At 33.7% G+C, this 5,950-nt stretch overlaps 1 protein-coding gene across 5 annotated transcripts in view; it reads left to right on the top strand.

Annotated features, from left to right (window-relative positions):
* SOX5 (SRY (sex determining region Y)-box 5) overlaps positions 1-5,950 on the top strand; it is a 610,606-nt gene that overhangs the window by 146,603 nt on the left and 458,053 nt on the right. The window lies entirely within an intron of this gene.

Here is a 5,950-nt window from a genome sequence, read left to right as displayed (position 1 = left end):
TACGCCCTTCCCAATTTTGAACCATGCAGTGTTCCCTTGCTCTGTTCTGACGACTGCCTCCTGGTCCAAGTATAAGTTTCGCATTAGAAACTTATTTTTCATATTCCCCTAATTTTACATGGTTAACTTATACTTGGTGATTTATTTACATCCTTTCTGTTTCATTTTCAATTATAGTATGGTTGTTGCCTTTTTCATTAAATGAACTTTAGAGCAAAATGACTGCCATGTATTTTAAAGTCTAAATAGTAACCACTGACTACCCTTTTAATTCATGTATTATTTTTTAAACTTTAATTTTTGGGCACACTATGAAATTTAAAGAAAAGTAGAACAGTTGATGTAGAATTCCTTTAATAATATTTTACGTTTGTATGACATATTTGTTACAATTATAATTGATTTACCAATATTGATTTATCTTTATTAAAAACTAAAGGCCATAGCTTATTCAAATTTCTTCAGTTTTACCCACTGTCCTTTTGATGACTGAGTATTCTATGCAGGACACTATATTATGCCTACTCTTCATTTACTGACTATCTTCTCAGACATTTCACATTTAAAACAACTTTGGGAAAAAAATTCCAAGGGACTCAGCCGATGTTATAAGCCCCATGCACAATTATGATTAAGAGCCACATGAATATATACACCTTCCACAAGCCTCCTTATGTGATTTAGAAAAGGCTTTAGCCCTAAATGAACAATGCGAGTGAAGGTGACACATCAGCCATGAGATGCCTTCACCTGTTTGTTCAAGGTCTCGCTACCAGGGTCTCCCTCAAGTCTTGCTGCTTAGTGTGGGAGGCTCATTCGCGCCCTCTCTGTCTTTTTCTCATATCCTAGTCTCACAACTTCACAGCTGTTGATGATTTACAAGACCATGTGTCTGCAGTTAAGGTAGTTGGAGACCAGAGGTCATGGACAAAACCCCACTATTTTAGGCTAACCTCCCAGCAGAGTATGAACAACTACCTCCTCCTTGAACTCTTGTGGTCATATGAGATCCACCACACAATATGTATCCGTAGATATCCCAGAGATATCCAACAGGTTTTGAGGGACTGAGAAATACTGATATCAAACATGGGATACTGAATTCTTCTCTTGCTTAACTCTAATTTCACATAACAGCCTTTGGAACCTAACCATATGGAGTGGTCATACATTTATTTGTCATGTTTCCTTAGGCTTTTCTTGGTTGTAATAGTTTCACATACTTTCTTATTTTTTTAAGTTAATTCTTTGTCATTCATATTAATATCTTTCTCATTCATATACATTGAGTTTCATGAATGTACATTGTTCTATAGTCTTTCCTTTACATTATATTTTGTTACTTATTTTTTATGATTGTGTAAGTTTTAGGATTGTTATTTTTGTTGCTATATGCCATTAAGTTAGAACTGACCCATAGCAGACCCTCCAATGGGTTAGTCATATATGCTGTAGGATTTCCTGTTACTGGAGTTTTTCTGATGTTTCTTTCTTGCTTAAACTGCTATTTTATTTTATTTTCTTTTTTTTCACTTGGGAAAGGGAGAGCAAACCATGGTTCTTGTTAATAGGGATGGAATACTATTTTTATAAAATATCAAAAGTACATACTGACTTATGACTGTTACTGATCTTTTCTACCTGCTTTAAGAAGTATTTTGCAATTTTCACTTGTTAATTTTCCCTCTCTTTGTATTTTATTAGTTAGAAGGAAAACACAATGTACCATCAATACTTAAGGAGTGGAGAGTCGTCCACCCCATTCTTTAGATTGAATATCTAAATAATTTATTTTTAATTCTTCTGCCTGGTAGCATTATCTATTATCATTAGGCCACCAGAGCCCTCTTCTCTTAGGTTATTAATTTATATAATTATCTTTGGCCTTTGGAAGATGTTTCTATTAATGTATGTGTCATTTGGACATGCAAACATCATTGTGAGATTTTGTTTATTTCTAAATTTTCTTATTTTCTAACACTATAACGTGCTCCAGATTGATAATTTCTGGCCTTGCTATTATCAGGCTTTCTCTAAAAAATTAATGGTTCTCTTACTGACAAGTAAGATGACATTTCTTTCATAATCTCTCAACTGACAGACCAAAAAAGTACATGTATGTGTGTATGTGATTATGTGCACAAAAGCTAAAAGGCTTAGCTGCTAACTGAAAAGTAAGTTGTTCATACCAGTTTAAGAGAAAAAGTGACACTCCCTTCTACTAAGATTTTGGAAATCCTGTGGGAGAATTCTATAGGCACACATGTGGAGAGAGGATGTTTGTTTGTTTTGTTTGTTTCGTGTAAAGATCTCAAATCAGTTGCTATCAAGTCCAGGAACTTAAGACTACTCTAAATGTTCAAAACTAGAACCAGAGTCCACTGAATTTTAAATTACTAATTTTTCAGAAGTATATCACCGTCTCCTTTCTAGATGCCTCTTAGTTGGACTCGAAATGCCAAATACTGGATTAGAAGTGAAGTGCTTAACTGTTTGTACCACTCAGGGACCTCAACTCATGTCTATCAGCTCTCACCATTGAGTTGATTCCAATCAATGAAAGCACTCCATAGAGTTTTCAAGGCTGTATATATTAATGAGACAGCCTGTATCATCTTTCTCCCAGGAGGTAGATGGTGGATTTAAACCACCAACCTTTTCATTAACAGCATCACATGTAGCCTACTATGCCACCAGGTCTTCTTTCTCATATACACACACACACACACACACACACATACATACATACACATATACATATACATACACATATACATACACATATACATACATATATATATATTTGAAAGCAGGAGTGGCATCCACTTCCTAAACAACATGCCTATGGAAACTCTATGAACTTTGATAAATGTTTAGAGTTGTAGAGGGCTTCAGGCCTTTTGTTCATAGAGTATGAGTCCAAGGCGATAATATATATTACACATACATACATATTTTTACATATTCATATGTAGCAATACATATGTAACACAGACATTTAAGCTAAATATGAATTCTTACTGTTGTCTCAAACTTGAATTCATTATGGCCTAGATCATTTCATTCTACTTTCCTTGTTTGTTGTTTTTGTATGTGCCATCGAGTTGCTTGTGACTCATAGCAACCCTATGTACAACAGCTCTAAACCCTGTCCTATCCGGAGCCAATATCTTTGTTTCCAACACACCTACCCCCATTACCCTAATCACTGAATCAATCCATCTCACCCAGGGTCTTCCTCTCTTGTGCTGTGCCTCCACCTTTCCAAGCATAAAAGGAGTGTTTCCTACTTGCAACAATACCCAAGTATGTCAGATGGAGCCTCAAAATTTTTGTCTCCATAGAGTAGCCTAGTTTCACCCTCTCAAGGATAGACCTGTTCAGTACTCCTCTCCAGTACCACAGCTCAAAGGCATCAATTATTCTTCTGTCATCCTTAGTCATTGTCCAGGTCTCTAAGGCATAATAAGTAATTGTGAATATCATGGCTTGAATCAGGCACACTTTAGTCTCTAGATGGACATTGTTCCTCTTCAGTACTTTCCTCTCTTATCTCTAATTTCTCAAACTAACAGTGAGAAACCTGATTTCTCAACCATACTCCTACCTTTATTTTATTATTTCATTCCAGCCTGCATTCTTAGTGGTAAAGAATTGTTGCAACATGCTCCCATAGGAAAATATTTACATATTGGATGAATAAATGTGTACTTTGCTTATTTTCATTTGGTTCTTGCAGATGTCACTCATTTCTGTGATTCCTTAAACTACAACTTTTCCACCACTTGTTCAATAAGGTTCTTCCGTACATTTTTACATTAACTAAACTTTGTTGCCATCATCTACACTCTTTTCTGAAATACTAAGGACTAAATATTTTTTAATTTACATATATTAAGGTTCACTATTTGTATTGTAAATTTCTCTTTATTTAAACAAATAAAACAGTACCATGTGTATATCATTACAACATCATACAGAATAATATTGCCATCCTAGAAAGCCTCTATGCTTCACCTACCAATCATTTTTCTCCTGTACCTATGTGCTCATCAATTCTGATCTTTTTGCTTTTTCTGTAATTTTCATGAGAACCCTAAGAAAAGAAATGTTTAAAAGCACCGACCTGATTACTGAATGACTGATGATTTAAACTTTCCAGTAGCTCTGCAAGGAGTGTCTGCTTTTCAAATATTTATACTTTTAAAACCTTATGGGATAGAAATCTCATTCGGTTCTATAAGATCGCTATGTCTCAAAATCGGCCCCGTGACAATGGGTGTTTTGTAACTTTGCCTTTTTTAGACTGTTATATAATTGGAATATCATAGTGAGTAGCCTTTACACGTTGGTTTCTTCAATTAATAATTATACCCTAGGACCCCTTCTTTTAATGATTTGATAGTCCATTTCTTTTGATTACTGAATAATATGTCATTGTATGGATGTACCATACTTAATTTATCCATTCAACTATTGAAGGACTTTATGGCTGCTCTGGTTTTTTGTACTATGAATCCAATTTTTGTAAAGAATATTTTGTATTTTGAACAGATTTGTTTCTAATTTATTTAAGTAGATAATGATATTATAGGTTTGTATGATAAGAGTATGATTAGTTTTGCAAGAAAATGTGACATTGTCTTCCAAAGTGTGCTTATTATTTAGGATTTTTATGAGCAATGAATGAGTTACTATTGCTCTAAATCCTATCAATATCTCATATTGTCAGGTTTTATTGGAGTGCAGTCATTCCAACATATGTACAGAAGCAATTTATTGTTGAAGTATCCAATTCACTAATAAATACTGGCATTACCATCTGTTTATCCTCTTTGGTGAAGTCTCAGTTCATACCTTTTGCCCATTTTTGTTGTTGTTGTTGTATTGTTATCTTATTGCTTTGTTTTAAGTAGTCTTTAATTGGCTATGTCTTTAATCAGCTGCATATTTTGCAAATGTTTTCATCTAGTCTGTTGCTTGTCTATTTGTTCTCCTCATTGTGCCTTTTTTGTAGTACGGAAGCTTTAATTTTAATAAATTCCAAATTATCAACTTTCATATAGATCATACATTTGGTGTTGAATCTAAAACCACATTGCAGACTTATCAATCTACTATGTTATCTTTTAGAAGTTTTGTATTTTTTACACTTGCATTTAGATCCCTAATTTATTTTGTTATTGTTTGTGAAAAGTATAAGAGCTATGTCTAAATTATTTGTAAGATCTATACCTAATTTTTTTACATCTAGAAACCCCTTTTTCTATCACTATTTTTGCTAGGGGGAAAACCACAAACTGTTTTCTTCATAGAATTGCTTCTATTCCACTGAAAAATCAGTTTCCATTTATTTCACTGTTTCTATGAGTTTTATATTGCCATATTTTTCTGTGTGTCTATATTTCTTATACTAATACTATTCTGTCTTGATTCTAGGTGTTCTAGTAAGTGTTGACATTAAATAGTATCAGTTCTTCAATTTTGTTCTTTTTATTAGGATTATTTGAATCAGTAAATCAAATTTGAAAAAAAAAGAGTACGATTTTTTTCTTTTTTGCATCAAGAGCCCAGATGGTCTACTACTTTACATTTTAGACTTCCAGTCAAAAGGTCAGTGGTTTACCTGAGCTGCCCAGTAGGAGAAAGGGAAGGCCATCAGCTCTTGTCAGAATTTGCAGTGCAGAAAGCCTGATGAAAAGTTACTGTATGTTGGAATGATTTATGAAAGTGGTTTGGGTTATGTATGTATATGGAATATCTCTGTGTTTATTTAGACTGTGATTTTTTTTTCTCAATTTTTTTTCCATTTTCTACCTAGACTATGTATGTATTATGTTGGATTTTCACCTATATATCTACGTGTATATTGTTACTGTTGAGTAGTGTCTCAAGTCAAAACCAACCAATAGTTGATGCTCCAGTGGCTTTTCAGAGACAGCTTAATCAC

This window comes from Elephantulus edwardii, unplaced genomic scaffold (genome assembly GCF_000299155.1).
Source record: "Elephantulus edwardii isolate Elephantulus edwardi_28Jun2011 unplaced genomic scaffold, EleEdw1.0 scaffold00206, whole genome shotgun sequence".
Taxonomy (NCBI): Eukaryota; Metazoa; Chordata; class Mammalia; order Macroscelidea; family Macroscelididae; genus Elephantulus; species Elephantulus edwardii.
The sequence above is the reverse complement of the archived record's forward strand: the minus strand, read 5'-3'. Positions and strand labels throughout refer to the sequence as shown.